Source organism: Myotis brandtii, unplaced genomic scaffold, assembly GCF_000412655.1.
Source record: "Myotis brandtii unplaced genomic scaffold, ASM41265v1 scaffold105, whole genome shotgun sequence".
Classification (NCBI taxonomy): domain Eukaryota; kingdom Metazoa; phylum Chordata; class Mammalia; order Chiroptera; family Vespertilionidae; genus Myotis; species Myotis brandtii.
In genome coordinates, this window is record NW_005353538.1 from 5,940,033 (window position 1) to 5,955,867 (window position 15,835).

A 15,835-nucleotide genomic window follows, 5' to 3' on the forward strand; every position below is an offset into this window, starting at 1 on the left:
GAGATGCCCTTATTTAGCTCACTTTGCTGGAGAAGCTCAATAGGGCGCCCACACATCCCGAGGCTGTGGTCTGAGGAAAGCCCATGATGACAGGCCCTTCAGATGTTGCAGACTTTGGATCAGATCTCAACCCAAAAGCCTCTGGCTATTTCCCTGGAGAGACCCACAGGGTAACAAACTAATGGAGGCCCAGGGTGTCCAGTTCAGATGAGGCCACCGCTCTGACCCCACTTGGGCATCTCAATGTCTCCTCCCCGTGTGCATGTGGAGGAAAAGAGGTTCCGGTGGGGAGGGCCTGTCCCTGAGCAGGAGCAGGCCGAGGAGGGGTTCGAAGCTGGTGGGCTAGTCATGCTCGCGTTCCAGGTCGAGTCTGGCAGAATGGGTCTGTAGTGCGGGGCGGATCCCTCTGCCCGAGGTTTATCCTGATCCCTGGAGGTGAATTTCATCCCCCCGGTGGAGGTCCGGGCAGACACAGGTCCAGGCCTGATCTGAGAGCAGAAGATTGAAAAGAAGCCATGACAACGAACGGACTTGGCTCTGATGCCTCCGGTCCCGCTGCCAGTCACTGTCACTGCAGAGCTCTACCCAGGATATCAGGAGGAGGTGGTCTATGGGGACAGCCACCTGCGCCAGTGAGGGGCAGGTACCACAGGTCACCAACAGGCCAGTGCAGGTTCTGCAACCACCTTCGAAGTTTCACTTCTGGCTTTTGCTTGTTGAGCTTCTCACTCTGAAGCATAAAGGACGACATTGGGGTCAGGACCAAGGGGTGTCACTCAACATCCTGAGAAGGGTGTCACAGAGGAGCCCCGGTGGTTCCCGAATGTCAGGGGGTAAAGGACAGCAAAGACATGAAAGAAGTAAACTGAGCCCTTCACTTGGTCAGACTCTATGTAGGGACAGTTGTGGTGTAACTGTGTGTGGTGTGTGGTGCAGGGGAGCAGTCAGCAGCCCAGAGGGGCCCTTGGAGCTCTTGTCTCAGGAGAAAGCTCAGGTAGGGGAACCCAGGCAGGTAACTCACTTCCTCATGAAAGAGCCCAACAGAACTCAGAACCTTGGTAACCAGGCAGCCACATTCTATGTAAGCGTCTACCCAGCTCACTCAGCTAGAGATGCTCCAGAGAGCAGCATGTTTACTTGTTGCATCCCCAGGTCTCAAGGCCTTGGCCTCAGGAAAGTTGCAGACTTTGAGTCAGATCTCACCCCAGGCATGTCTGTCCTTTTTCCTGGAAGGACGTAAAGGTAACAGGAAGACCTGGCATGGTCCAGTCCAGGCCAGGCCACCACTATGATCCCACAGGGACATCTCTAGGTTCCTCCCCGTGTGTGTGACAAGCAGGAGGGTTTCACATAGGGAGGGCCTGCCCTGAAAAAAGTGTAGGTTGAGGAGGTGTCAGAAGCCAGGTGGGCTGGTCACGTTCACACCACAGGCCAAGGCTGGCTGGGTGGACGTGAAGTATAGAACGCTACCCTCTGCCTGAGGTTTCTCTTGAGCCCTAGAGGGGTATCTCATGTCCCCCAGGCTCTGATGCCTCCAGATGGGCTAATGGCCATTCTCATTGCAGAGCCCCACTCAGGAGGTCCTTCAGGAAGTGGTCAGTGGGGACGACCACTCCATCTCCCCTGGTGAAAGGCAGGTGTGCCACGCAACCAACAAGGGTCAGTGAAAGCTTGGGCTGACTGGCTACTGAGGGGTCTCCAGAAACAGGGCCCAGACATGGGTGGGGCAGGCCCAGAGGCCGCCCTGGATGCTTCCCAGGTCCCACCCATGGCCTTTGTGCACTTCTTCATGTGCAGCCCGGCCTGGAGCACTGTGCCTACTCCCTTAGATTTGATTTGAGAACCTGGAGCCCCTCGAGGCAAAGGCCAACCACGAGAAGGCAGTGGGGTGCATGAGAGCATATAGGCAGGGGGCAGGGCTGGACACACAGAAAGGAAACTTGGAGTCTGTCATTGGGCCGGGAACAAAGTCTGGCTTCAGACCACCCCTCTGGAGGAGGATGTCCTATGGTGAGTCCTGGGCTGCGGCTTCTCTGGCGGGCTCCGGCTGTGTTCTGCCTCTGGGGGCTGCATGGAAAGGCCGGCACATGGATGATCTTCCCTCCTCTTCCAGCTCCAGTGCCTGCACATCCTCAGGAGCAGGTACAGGTGCAGAAAACAGTGCAGAAGTACAGGCGGCTCCCAAACTGGAGGAGTGTCAACTCCAGCAGCCTCTCCAGAGCTGCAGCCAGCACCAGCACCCATTTCATCAGCAGGCCTACAGCAGGAGGCGGCATGTGCACAACATTCCACAGCACCCACCGGGAGAGTCATCACCTGCACCGGTACCCACGAGCTGGCAAATCACCTGTCCCTCCGCAGGTAGAACCGTCGCCGGCACCTGCAATGGATCCGGCACATTACCCACCACCCCGGAAAAAAGAGCTGGTTTTAGAAAACTCCTCAGTGCCAGCTATGGAGCCTCTTGAACTGCTCCCGGACCCAGAACCCCCTTTACCCTCCCTTTTTGAGTGTTTGTTTCGGTGTTACTTAATATTTTTGTTTTAATTATTGAATATTTTAACTTATTTCAAGTTGTAAATTACATGTCACAAAATGTTTTTGTTTTCAATTGTGCAAATCATGAGCATTGTGTACATGCACGAAGCTATGCAAACATCACCACAATCTATCTGCAGAATATTTATCTCCCCAAATGGCAACCCTTCACCAAAAGACTCACTGCCCATCCCCCCACTTCCTCAGCCCCTGGCAACCTCTCATCTGCTTTCTGTCTGTGTTCCTTTACCTATTCCGGATGTTTCCTATAAAGGGGATCCCACCACAGTTGCCTTTCTGTGGCTGCTCACATATTTCAAGAAGGGACAGATTACTTTGTTTTATTAATTTCTTTTCTGTTTTTATTTGCACGAGGATTTTTGTTATTTGAAAGGGAAATTCCAGATGAATTAAAGATCTGAGCTAAAAAAAAAAAAAAAAGGCCTTTTCGTTAGTATGTGCGTAATCTCAGGGTAGAGGAGAGGCCCCAGAGCCAGGAGCCAGTCGGGAAACCTCTGGTTCTTCCTGTGCCCAAAACAAAAACAAAAAAAACGCAGGAAGCTGGGAAGAAAAACCACACACTGAGAAAGGAAAATTCCAGATGAATTAAAGATCCGATCTAAAAAAAAAAAAAAGGCCTTTTCGTTAGTATGTGCATAATCTCAGGGCAGAGGAGAGGCCCCAGAGCCAGGAACCAGTCGGGAACCGTCTGGTTCTTCCTGTGCCCAAAACAAAAACAAGAAAAACGCAGGAAGCTGGGAAGAAAAACCACACACTGAGAAGCGTTCCTTACAGCCCACGGCCAGAGAAAGGTTTCACACCCCTGCCATGCAGGAAACGCCCCAAAGGCAGTGGGTTAAACATGGGCAGAGAGCAAGCACACGCATTCCAGTGAGAGGCCGTGCACACTCCCGCACCAGCCCAGACACCCGGCCTCCCCGTGGGACCGCACTCCCTGTGAACACTGGGGGAGAGCACTGTCACTCAGACTGGCAGGCTGCTAGTCAGGAGGCAAGCAGCCCCGGGACACAGTGAGAAAACGGAGGCCCAGCAGAGCCCCTAGAGAGAAGTGGAAAGGCCCAGCTCTGAAAGAACAGCGTGCAGGACCCTGCACGCTCCCGCGGGCGCTCGCCTTCTCCTGGCAATGCTCATTCCAGGAGGTGACCCCGCAGAAACACGTGCACAATTTTTAAAAGATGTGTTTTCAAGACCACCCACCAGAGCACTGGTAAAATAGCCGGGGATTGGAAAAACACTTCTGGTAATGTCATGTAGGGAGGTCGGGGTTTTATCCGCCCTGGTTCATGTAGAGGAGTGGAGCGCAGCAGCTGGTAAAGGAGGTGCAGGGGTCCCTATGGGCTGCAGATAAAGACCTCAGTGATTCTCTTAGGTGAGACATGTGGACCAACCGTCTGCATCCAGAAGCCCACCTGCTAGACAACATAACGTGTGATTTCAACAGGCGGACATGCATATGTGTGAATGCATGGGACAGAGACAGAAAAAGACAGAATGAGAAGCAGAGAGCCCGAGAGAGACCCACCAGACCACTCATGATGGTCACCTCTGAAGGCGAGACTTGCAAATCAATTCTCCTTTAGGTGGTGGTTAAATTTTTTATAAAGTGCATAGCTTTTGTAATTCTAAAAACATTAAAATCATGCTAATGTTATCCATTTATTACTCATTTATGGAGTAAAGGCAATTACTCAGTTTTAATTTTTTATCCTCCCCTGAGGATATTTTTTCCCCATTGATTTTTATTTTTATTTATTTATTTTTTACTCAGTGTTTTCAGTTTTTCAATGATGGATACATAAGTATAAGCCAGGGCTTCTTCCCAGAGTTCACAATCTAGACAGAGAACAAGGCAGACACCACTTAACGGAGGCACATAATTCCAAGGAGATAATATAAGTGTTTTTGCAAAGTACAAGTTCTCATACAATTTATAACTAAATACTGACTCCATGGTGTCTGGTTATCTCAAAGGGCTCTGAGAAAGTAATCCCATTACTAGATAAAACCAGTGGTTCATCTAGCTGAAGATCCTTTCCAGAAGCATCAAAGGTGGTGGGGAGAGAAGAGGAAATGTCAGATTCTGTTTAATTTATAAAAGTATCCAAGGTATGAAAACATCGTCCCCATTCATTTTTAGAGTGTGAAAGAGAAGGTGGGGGCTGGAAGGGGGGTGGGGAGAGGGAGAAAGAGAGAGAAACATTGATTTATAGATTGCATCTGCATGTGCCTAGACTGGGCCAGGGAGCCAACCCACAACCCAATATGTGGGCTGACGCTCTAACCACTGAGCTCACTGGCCAGGGCCAGTTTTAATTTTTAAAGGTGATGATCACAAGAAAAATAAGGATTTATTATAGTAAAATAGTGACTTCTAAAAAATAAAGTTAGAGTGGGGTTGTTTGGAGCTGACACAGAATGAACAGGAAAAAAAAGAACTTCCACTAGAGTAGCGGTTGCCAACTGGTAGTCTGTGGACCACTGGTGGTCCGTGAGGTCCGAAAGGTTGGCGACCGCTGCACTAGAGGGATGGGTGGAAAACCAGGAATACACAGCATCCAGAAGAGATCAGAATGGAATTGTCAGATGCTTCCAACAGAAACTGGATGGCTTCTACAAGGAGGCAATCCTCGGAGATAGGAGGATTGGCTCCTTGTAGATTTTTGGATCCAAGATTTTTGGATCCTTAGGTGATGGTGCTCTTCCCACCCCCCCTTCCCCTCCCCCCTCAAAAAAAAGCCCAGGACGCTGCTTCTAAAAAGTAAGAAGCCTTGGGAAGTTGTGTTGGTGATCAGAACACACATCAGTGCGATGGCTGCACCTCAGGTTCCAGCCCTGAAATCCTGGAAGAGGTTATGTAAGGATAGAAAAAGGCCTTTCTTCATCTTTGCTGTGACCTTCCACAATTTATGAAAAACACCTGGTAATTAAACCCCAAGATTTTGGGCTCCTCTGATTCAGACAGCTCTTCTGTTCAAACTTCGGGACAAGATAAGGTTGCATTCTTACATCTTCCTGCTCCCTGCTGTTTTCACAATCAGGGAGAATTCACATCAAGGACTCTCTAGTTCCCTTCTCTTTCCCCTTCAAACAAACCTCTTTTGAACTCTTCATAACTTTTATTCTAAGCTTGTTTTACAGGCTTGGGAAAAATACTGATAAGACATCTCCTTAGGACATCTGCCAGACTATCTCCTGAAAAGCAAACAAACTAACTTTTTAAGACACCCCCCACCCCCATATCTGCTCAACTTCAACACAATCACTCCCTCCCTTCTTTGTCATCTAGCAACAGCAACCAATTGCTCTTTAAAGGCGAAAGCCACTCTTTCTTCCCCCATCCTGTATTGATGAGCAATACTTGGCCCTTTCCTCCCTTGGAAAGTAAAATAAATTTCCTCCCCGCATCTATCTTTTCTCTCAGTTATGGATTATTTCACAGCCCGAGTCACTGGCCAAACCCCAACAGTTAGTTCAGGCTTTCGTGATGCTGTCACTGACTTTGATCTTCTAGAAGATAAGGAGAGCAAAAAATTTCAGGAATGTCTCCATGAAAACAAGAATCTTGTTCATGTTGCCCATGACCTTATTCAGAAACTCTCTCCTCGTGCTAAGCAATGTTCGATCCACGTACTTCAAGGACTGTTTATATGAAGTATTCGATGACTTGGAGTCAAAGTCGGAAGACTCTGGAAAACAGCTACTTCAGTCAGTTCTCTACCTGATGGAAAATGGGGCCCTGGAATTGACTCCAGGTTTCGACAGTCTCCTGGCACTGTACACAGCATAGCGGGGAAAACAACCTGGATCCCTTGACCTTACTGATGAACAAAAGGTTCTAGAGTGGGCTCAACAGAAGCGGAAGCTGAGCGTGGTACACATCCATGGGAGTTACACCAACCCTAATGCACTGTCCTTCATCCGTCTGGGTACCGGAATGTGCTCAGGAACACTGAAGTTACGAGAGAGGTTCAGAAACTCTATGAAAACAAGTCATTTCTTTCCCTGGATTGTGGCCAGACCTTGGATGACACCATTTTCCGAGCCCTTTTCTGTTTGGAGAGGAGATGTAGATGAGTTCAAGAAAACATGCTGGACAAAGGGATCAAGGTCATCTGCTATGGAAATAAATATGCTGGTCTTCCAGAACATTTCAAGCAACTGACCTGTGAGCTCTCCACGAAGGTTAGGTTGGGGATGGTGAGAGGGTTAGCTGAATGGTTCATCTGCAGTACACAGTGAAAGGAGAGACCACAGTACAGAGCGCTACAGACGTCACCACATTAGACCAAGCAATAAGGCCCTACCATGGACCTTGTTTACCAGTAAACTTACAAGAACCTGTCACAGCTCCTAGGAAAAAACAAAAACTAGAAGTTGAAACCAAAACCCAGAAGCCAACCTACATGGAGTGTGTGTGTGTGTGTGTGTGTGTGTGTGTGTGTGTGCGCGCAAATTCCAATTTAATCCTTCATGCTGGCTGGTTCTTGGTCTTACGAGGTCTGTTTCAGTACGAGCACACCCAACTGACAACATTCCAATTTAATCCTTCATGCTGGCTGGTTCTTAGTCTTATGAGGTCTGTTTCAGTACGAGCACACCCAACTGACAACGCAGCTCCCCACCCTACCCCTAGGCTGGACATGCCTGTGTCCACGCCCAGATCAGTGTGATATCCACTGAGTAGGTTGCTGCTCTGCAGTGAAGGACTTCGGATGCAGACACTGTGGAACCACCATGGCCCTCGTTAGAGTTTTGTACTCCATTCTTGGTTTTCCACTTAAGCTTAATGGCTTTTTAAAAACAAGACTTGAAGCTCTAGTTTTCTAGACCTTTTACAGTGTGCAGTATTTTACATACCTGAGCTGTATTACAAGCTTGTTCATTTAATAAAAAAGAATAAACAGCAGTCCTTCCCCTCAGGAGGCACACCCTAAAAGGCCCAGTGTCCCAGTCCTTCCCCTTAGTGAGCACATGTTCCCATGCGCACACATGCATGCATGTGCAGATGCTCGAGCATGTTCAAATATGTGCCTGTGTAAAATGTACAGCTTGATTTGACCCTTCTAGTGTTTTCTTTCTTGCAATTGCAGATGCAGTCAAGCATCAGGGATACTTGTCTATAATCTGGAATCACTCACTGGAAGAATTAAAACAACACCTCAGTTGTGTTTCATCTAAATAGCCACCTTATTCTGGGTGCTGAAATGGGCATGAGAGTGTGGTGAGAAAAAACGTGGTCATGAGTAGTGCTGTGGCCAGCACGTCTCCAGGGAAGTGCTAGGAATCCAGAGCTAAGAGCAGGTGAGCTGGTGTCAGCCAACATGGCCTCACTGACATCTGGAGGAAGGGGTTAGCTCCTCTTCCTACTAACTTCCTTCCTCTGCCAATGGTTTGACAGAATCTATTTTGGAAAGTGTTGGTATGATGAGACCTGTCCTGCTGGTAACAGGATTCCAGGTAGGACCAATGGGGGAGATTTCCCAGGAGCAGGCAGAATATACCATCAATGAGTTTGAAAAATGTATGCTCTGCCTAGCAACAGGGTAAACGCTCCCTATTTGGATTGAATGTACTGTACAAATTCAAATTTTAGTTTGGTTCATGATGAAATAACTGTCGTTTTTTCAATTTCCCACAAGAGAAAACTGTACAAAGATCCTTCTGTATCACTTCCTTCCTGCTCCTCTCCTTTGTCGTCTCTCTTCCACGCAGAAGAATGGCCCAGCAGAGGCTCTCCATACTCATTCACTAACCACCCCCACACCCCAGTGCCTTGTTCACACCTATGGAAGCTCCCTGAGTAATTCATGATCAGCAACCACGAAGGTACTGACAGTTGTTCCATGTTCCCCTAGCTCCATCTGAGAACCTGTAGGCACCTTCTGAAGTCTAAACATCTGCTATTTTAAGGCTCCCAATATGTTATATAGAAATGTTGCTTTCTTTTTAAATCAAATTCAGATGTGAGAATCTGACAATATACAGTACACATGGCATTAAAAGGGCCCTTAATATGGTGGGTTAGTGTAGACTGTGGGTCTTTTACCAGTTGATACCCTGATAGAAGACAACATTTTGAAATGATAGTTGTCTGAGGTCCAGAGGAAGGGGTGAGCCCCTCTTCCTAATAACTCTCTTCCTATGCCTACGGTTTGACAGAATCTATTTTGGAGGGTGTTGGCTATGATGAAATCTGTCCCGCTGGTAACAGGATTCTAGGTAGGCTCTATTATAAACTGGAAGGTGGACCAATTTCCTTTTTCTCAAGACCAATTTCCCTCAATGGATTGCGAATTTGTAATTCACAGTACTTGAGAGGTACATGCTCCATGAAATGCTCCTTCGATTTTACAGGTGTCCACTACACTTTCTTTTAGGGTCTTTGACCTTTGACTCAACCCCTGTTCTGTATCTGTTGTGCATGTGTGTTTTTAACTCAGTAAGAGTAAAAAAAAAAAAAAGATCCATGTAAAATTGCACAACTTGATCTAACCCTCAAAGTATTTTCTATAAATTGCAGATTCCTCAAGCATTAGGACTATTGGTATGTATTCTTGAATCATTCGCTGTCTGAAAAAAAGTTGACTTTCATCTATATAGCCATCCTAATTCCGGGTCCCAAAAATGTGCATGTAGATGTGGTTAGAGAAAATGGTCCCACATGTAGGTCTGTGGTGAGTGAGTCTCAAGGGAAGTGTAATGACTCTGGAGGAAAGAAAAAAATATCATCTGGTGTCAACTGCTCAGTCTCACTGGTGTCCAGAGGCAGGAGTGAGCCCCTCTCACTAGTAACTTTAGTCGTGATATATCTGTTTCTACAGAGTTGATTTTGAAGTGTGTTAGTGATGATGAAATCTGTTCTTCTGGGTACCAACATTCCAGGTAAAACCAATGGGGTAGCGCTCCTCTGAGCAGTCAGAATTACCGGCAGTGTGTTTAAAAACGTTTGTCCTGCCAAGCAACACAGTGCACCAAACCTATGTTTAAATTGAAGGTAGTGTAGCCTGGCTGCTGTGACTCAATGATTGAGTGTCGACCTATGAACCAGAAGGTCATGGTTCAATTCCTGATCAGGGCACATGCCTGGGTTTTGGGCTCAACCCCCAGTGTGGGGCTTGAAAGAGGCAGCCAATCAATGATTCTCTCTCATCATTGATGTTTCTATCTCTCTCTCTGAAATCAATAAAAATAAACAAAAAATTGAAGATAGTGTAAAAATTGATTTTTACACAATGAATAATTTTGTTTTTAAATTCCTCATATGTAAGAAAACTATACAAGGACTCTATTTTCTTTCCGGTTCCTCCCCTTTGTCATCTGTCTTGCAACCAATAGGATGGCCCAGAAGCTCAGTCCATATTTGTTAACCACCTTCATGCCCTCTAGCCCAGGGGTGGGCAAACTTTTTGACTCGAGGGCCACAATGGGTTCTTAAACTGGACCGGAGGGCCGGAACAAAAGCATGGATGGAGTGTTTGTGTGAACTAATATAAATTTAAAGTAAACATCATTACATAAAAGGGTACGGTCTTTTTTTTTTTTTAGTTTTATTCATTTCAAACGGGCCGGATCCGGCCCACGGGCCGTAGTTTGCCCACAGCTGCTCTAGGCCCTTGTCCAAACCAAGAAGAGCTCCCTGAGTATTTCATCATTAGCAATCACCAAGGTACTGATGGTTAGTTTGTGTCCCTCTAGCTTTGAGACCCTGTTAAATGCAACTTCTAAAGTAAAAACATTTGTTCAAGTAAGCGCCCCTTTACTGATGTTATATAGAAATGTTGCTTTAATGCTTTTTTTCCTTTCCTTTTTTTGTTAATCCTCACCTGAGAATACACTTTCCATTGCTTTTCAGAGAGAGTGGAAGGGAGAAAAGGACGGGGAGGGAGAGAGAGAAATATGGATGTGAGAGAGACACATCAGACTGGTTGCCTCCCACACACACCCCGATGGGGGCAAGACAGGGGAGGGCAGGAGGGAGAGTGGAGGAGCAAACCACAACCCAGGTGTGTGCTCTTGGCCAGGAATCGAACCCATAACCCTTCAGTATGCAGGCCAATACTCTAACCACTTAGAAACACTGGCCAAGGCTCTTTCCTTTCAATTAAATTCAGATATAAAAATCTTATAATGTGCAATTTGTAAGACATACACCGTGTTCTCGACGTTTTAGGTTAATATTGACCTTGTGTCTTTTCCTAGTTGAATATCTGATAGAAAAGAACATTTTGAAATGACAACACCCATTATAAACCGGGCGGTGGAGACTTTCCCTCACAGTTTCCCAACCCAGATTAAGTATTTTGTAATTGGCTTGCCAATGAACTTGATAGGTACATGCTCCGGAGAAAGCCCGGCCTTTCAACAGGCTCATCTCTACTTGCTTTGGGGTCTTTGACCTTTGATTCCAAACCTGTTTTAGATCTATGCTTTTTTTTAACTTACCAAGAGTTAAAACAGACCTGTGTTTAAAATTGCATAGCTTGACTTGATCCTCAGTGTTTTCTTTTATATAAATGCAGATGCCGCAAGCATCAGAAATGTTGGTATAAATTCTGGAATCACTCACTGGCTAAAAAAAACAAAACCAAAAACGTTGGTTGTGCTGTGAATGCAGAAGGAAGAGTAGGGTGGCCTGCTGTCAGGCAGCACAGCCTCTCTGGTCTCTGGATAGAGGGGTAAGCCCGTCTCCCTCATAACTTTCTTCCTGAGGTCTGTGTTTCCAAAGAGTAGAGTTTGGCAAGAGTGATAAGATCTGGATGTTAACATTCCGGGTAGACCATTTGGGAGGCTTCCCAGGAGCTGTCAGAATACAACAGCAGTGGGTTGATTAAACTTATGCCCTGACACTCAACACAGTGCATCCAACCTATATTTGGATGGAAGGTACTATGAAATTTCAAATATTAATTTGATTCATGATGAATAATTGTAGGTTATTCAATAGCCAATATGTAAGAGAACACTGACTCTTTGTATTCTTTTTTTGCTTCTCTCCTTTGCCATCTGTCTTCTACCCAGTAGGATGGCCTAGCAAGGGTCAGCCCATACTTGTTAACTAACCACCACCATACCCTCTAGCCCGTTGTCCTCACCTATCAAAGCTCCTTGAATAATTCATGATCAGTGATCATGAAGGTACTGACGATTGTTCTGCGTTCCCCTAACTCCATCTGAGAACCTGTTAAAGGGACCTTCTGAATTCAGTCCAAACATCTTCTGCTTAATGTTCCCTTTATTTATGATATATATTTTTTCCTTTTTTAAAACTTTTCAATTCAATTCAGATATGATAATCATGGTATACATGATATACAATATACAAACCAACCATTATGTGCTGCCATGGTATTTACTGTGGGTCTTTACCAATTGATAGCTAATAAAAGAGATCATCTTGAAGTGAGAGCATCCATTGTAAACGCGATGATGAGTTCTTTTCTCAAGACCAATGTCTCTGCTTGGATTTAGTATTGTATAATTGGCAGCCCAGTGTACTTCACAGGCACATGCTCGGGAAAAGTTCCGGCCTTTCAATTGCTTTTTTCTAAATGTGACTTTTTGGGTCTTTGGCCTTTGAGTCAACACCTAAACCCACTTTTTAAAAAAACCCATAAATTGTAACAATAAAATAAAATAAAATAAAGACCCTTGTAAATGTGCGCGGCTCGATCTCACTATCACAGCATTTTCTTGCCTATGACTGCAGATGCCTTCAGCATCAGAAGTATTCATGTGTATTCGGGAATACTCCTGGCTGAATAAAAATTTGTGATGGCTTTTGTCTCTACAGCCACCCTAATTCTGGGTCCTAAAGTGAGAATGTGGGTGTGGGGAGAGATAATGGTCTCCTACGTTCATTTCTGTGGCTAATGTGTCTCTAGTGCAGTCCTATGAATCCAGACAACAGAGCATGGTGATCTGGTGTCCAGCCAGCATGGCCTCACTGGTCTGGAAAAGGGGTGAACCCTTCCCGGTAATAACTGCTCTCTTTTTAAAAAATTTGTTTCCCTCACCTAAGGATATGCTTTTTATTGATTTTAGAGAAAGGGAGAGGGAGAGAGAGAGAGAGAGAGAGAGAGAGAGAGAGATCAATCAGTTGCCCCCATGCATGCCCTGACTGGGGATCGAACCCACTACCTTTTGGTGTATGGACAACTCTCCAATCAACCAAGCCAAACCGGCCAGGGCACAACTTCCTTCTTGATGTCTCTTTTTACGGACATTTTGGAGAGCGTTAGTAATGATGAAATCCGTCCTGCTGGGTAACAGGATTCCAGGTAGGACCAATGGCGTTTTCCAAGAGCCGTCAGAATATACTGGCAGTGGTTTGGAAAAAACGACATCCTGCCAAATACAGTGTGTGCCCCACAAATTACTCAACTGAAGGTACTGTGGAAATCACATCTTTCAGTTGATCGAAATAATTGTAGCTACTTAATGCCCTGTGCGTAAGAGAAAGCTGGGAAAAGGCAAAGCCATACTTTTTTCATTTACACGTGGAAAGTCATTTTACTTAGTCCACGAGTATTGCTACAGGCACAGATTGACATTCATTTAACAGTCAAGCATGAGTGCACCCACTGCCAGGCTGGTCAGGTCTCCGTCAAGGTTGCACAGACATTAGCTGAAGTCAACAGTCAGCCACATGTCAGGGCCTATAGACTTAACACATTAACCCAGCAAAGCTCCTGCCCAGCTGGCTGCTTCCCCAGCTTGTTGTATTAACTGCTCTTCCGGGGCTGGCCAGTTGAAATAACTGCTGGTTCTTGGCAGAGCTGCCATGTGACAGTTGGTTTGGAATGTTCTAGGTTCTGAGATAGTTTGAGAGTCAAGCAGACTGTTGGTCACTGGTGTGGTCACCTGATCATGAGAAGGGCTCAAGGCAAAGGATCCAACCCTGAATGTCGGTGTGTGTGTGTGTGTAAAGGCGGGGGGGGGGGGGGGTCATAAGTGCTTGTGTTTCCCAAGGGACCTCAGAGAGGCTTTGGTTGGAAAAAAATGAGCAGGAGGTTGGTCAGGTTTTAGAATCTTTTCCTGACTCAGGCACTTGCCTGCATTTCTTTTCCAAATATTAGGCTGCTGGCCTGGATTGCCCTAAGGAAGTCTAAACCAGTGACAAAGACACAGATTATTGGCTCTTCTGTGGAGAAAGATAAACTATATGAGAATGTGTTAGTATAGGTAGCTAAATATTAATAAAGGAAGGGAGTAAAGGGAGTTGGACATTGTTGAGCCCAATGGGTTGTGGAGCTGCATGGGACACCGAGCCTGCTGCATTCGGAAGCTACAGCTTCACAAACCCCCTCGGGGATCGCAGCATTTCCCCACCAAGGGGATCAACGTCCCTCAGCGCCCTCCCTCCCCTCCCCCCCACTCCCGCTATAGGGAGGAAGGACAGCTTTTCTATTTCCCAGGTCCATTTGCCCAGACTATGGGGGGAAGGGACAAACAATAAGGGGAGGTTCCTCCGCTGGGCACATGTGAGTAGGAGCCAAGATAGCACCTGGGGAGGAGCTTTCACTGTGAGGCATGGGTAGGAGGAACTCAGGTGGTGACCATAGGAAGTGGAGTCTAGCCTGGGAAAAGGATTGCATTGGGTAAGGGACAAAATCTGGGAAGATCTAGGAAATGGATTGGATCAGAGGAGGAACCATCAGAAGCTCGTGAAAGATTGGGAAGTTGATTAGTTTGAAAGGGTACCTGGTCCTTCCCAAGCCTGAGATAATATAACCCAATCTTAACAAAACTCTGTGTGTGTGTGTGTGTGTGTGTGTGTGTGTGTGTGTGTGTGTGTGTAACATGTGCTTACCCCATTCATTCACGTGTTCTCTCTCCATAGCAACCAAGCAACCATGAGGGCTTAGCAGCCACCTGGGGCCTGTGGCAGACCACGTGGGCTTGGGCCTCGCACCAGCCAGAGTGCAGCTGGGAACACAGACTAAGCTAGCCGGATGCGGACAGGTGTGGACTAAGGTTTGGCATGGCACAGCACTTTTGGACACTGGTCTTTGTACTGGGCCTGATGACGAGAAAGCTGGACTTTTTTTCATGGCAGGACAGACAGAGATGAGACTTTGCGAACCTGGGGGAGCCTTCTATTGCCCCAAATAAACCTTACCATCCTCTTATGTGGGTCTCCAAAAATGCTTTTCTCGTGACACCACAAGGACCCCACTTCCACTGGCAACAAATATATGCGAGCAGGGTTTTATATCAATGAACCAAAGATGCCTCATATTATTGGCCCTGTGTTTTTTACTGCACAGCAGTCTGGACCACTTGTTCAAAAACTGCTTGACCCAATTCCAATTCTTACCCATGCTATTGATTAAATTATAGTTGAAGTGAACTCATTTTAGCCTCCTAAAGTGCCTGGGTAGTGTGGAACCTGCAGTACCGTTCTTCTGGCCGTAGATAACACGGACCCCGGGGTATGAACAAACAACTCACTGCAGCCCTCTGGGTTCTCTGACCCAGAGCCCTCACCATGATGCTGAGCAAAATCACTAGACACTGCAAGTCTCTGGCTGAGTCTCTCCTTCCCCTGGAGCCACCTGCCCTTTTCATTCTCTAGATGGGGCCCCATCCTGTTGTCTCTGGGAGGCCGCGTGCTGGGGTGAGCTCCCCCTGCATGCTAATCTGTCAAAGTGCCCCCCAAATAAAGTCTGTTGTGTGTTGCTGCCAGGCTTGGTCATATGTTTTCCTTTGATCAGCATGAAATCCCTGAACTCAATACACAGAAGAGCTGGAGCCAAGAGTCAGGTGCTGCTGCATGTTGTGGGGCAGTGAGGAGGGAGGCTGCCGCCTGGTCCTCAGCCACCCAGACCGAGTCCCGAGTGGTTCTGGGAGGAGAACACGTGGCCCCATTCTTTATACATGTGCAGCCAGTGGGTGTGCCATCAGGTCTTTCCCCTGGAGCTGCAGAAGGAAGCCTGTGGGACAGGTGGGGGCCATCTTCACGGACATGCAAATTATGCAGCTGTACATTCATTTTTATCTTTGAACTTTTGCTCTGCATTGAAATATTATGGGACGTGCATGAGCATAGGAGATATCCAGGTAGCAGGCTGTGCACTGTGCGCTCAGGCATGAGACTCAGCAGGCCGAGGGCATCACGCAGTGGTGGTTTAGCCTGGCTGCCAGGTGTGTATGTGCACCCCTGAGCATTTCAGGGACAACAGGTCCCTAGCAAGTGTTTAGGCCCAGGACCCAGACCCAGACTGTTCATGGTAATGCTAGCAGTAGAAGACTTACTCTCCCTTGATATCTTCCAGGA

The 15,835-nt window shown here is 46.8% G+C and overlaps 1 pseudogene; it reads left to right on the top strand.

The window, feature by feature from the left end:
• Nucleotides 1–540: 540 nt before the first annotated feature.
• LOC102253621 lies at nt 541–6,913 on the top strand (annotated as a pseudogene).
• Nucleotides 6,914–15,835: the final 8,922 nt, after the last annotated feature.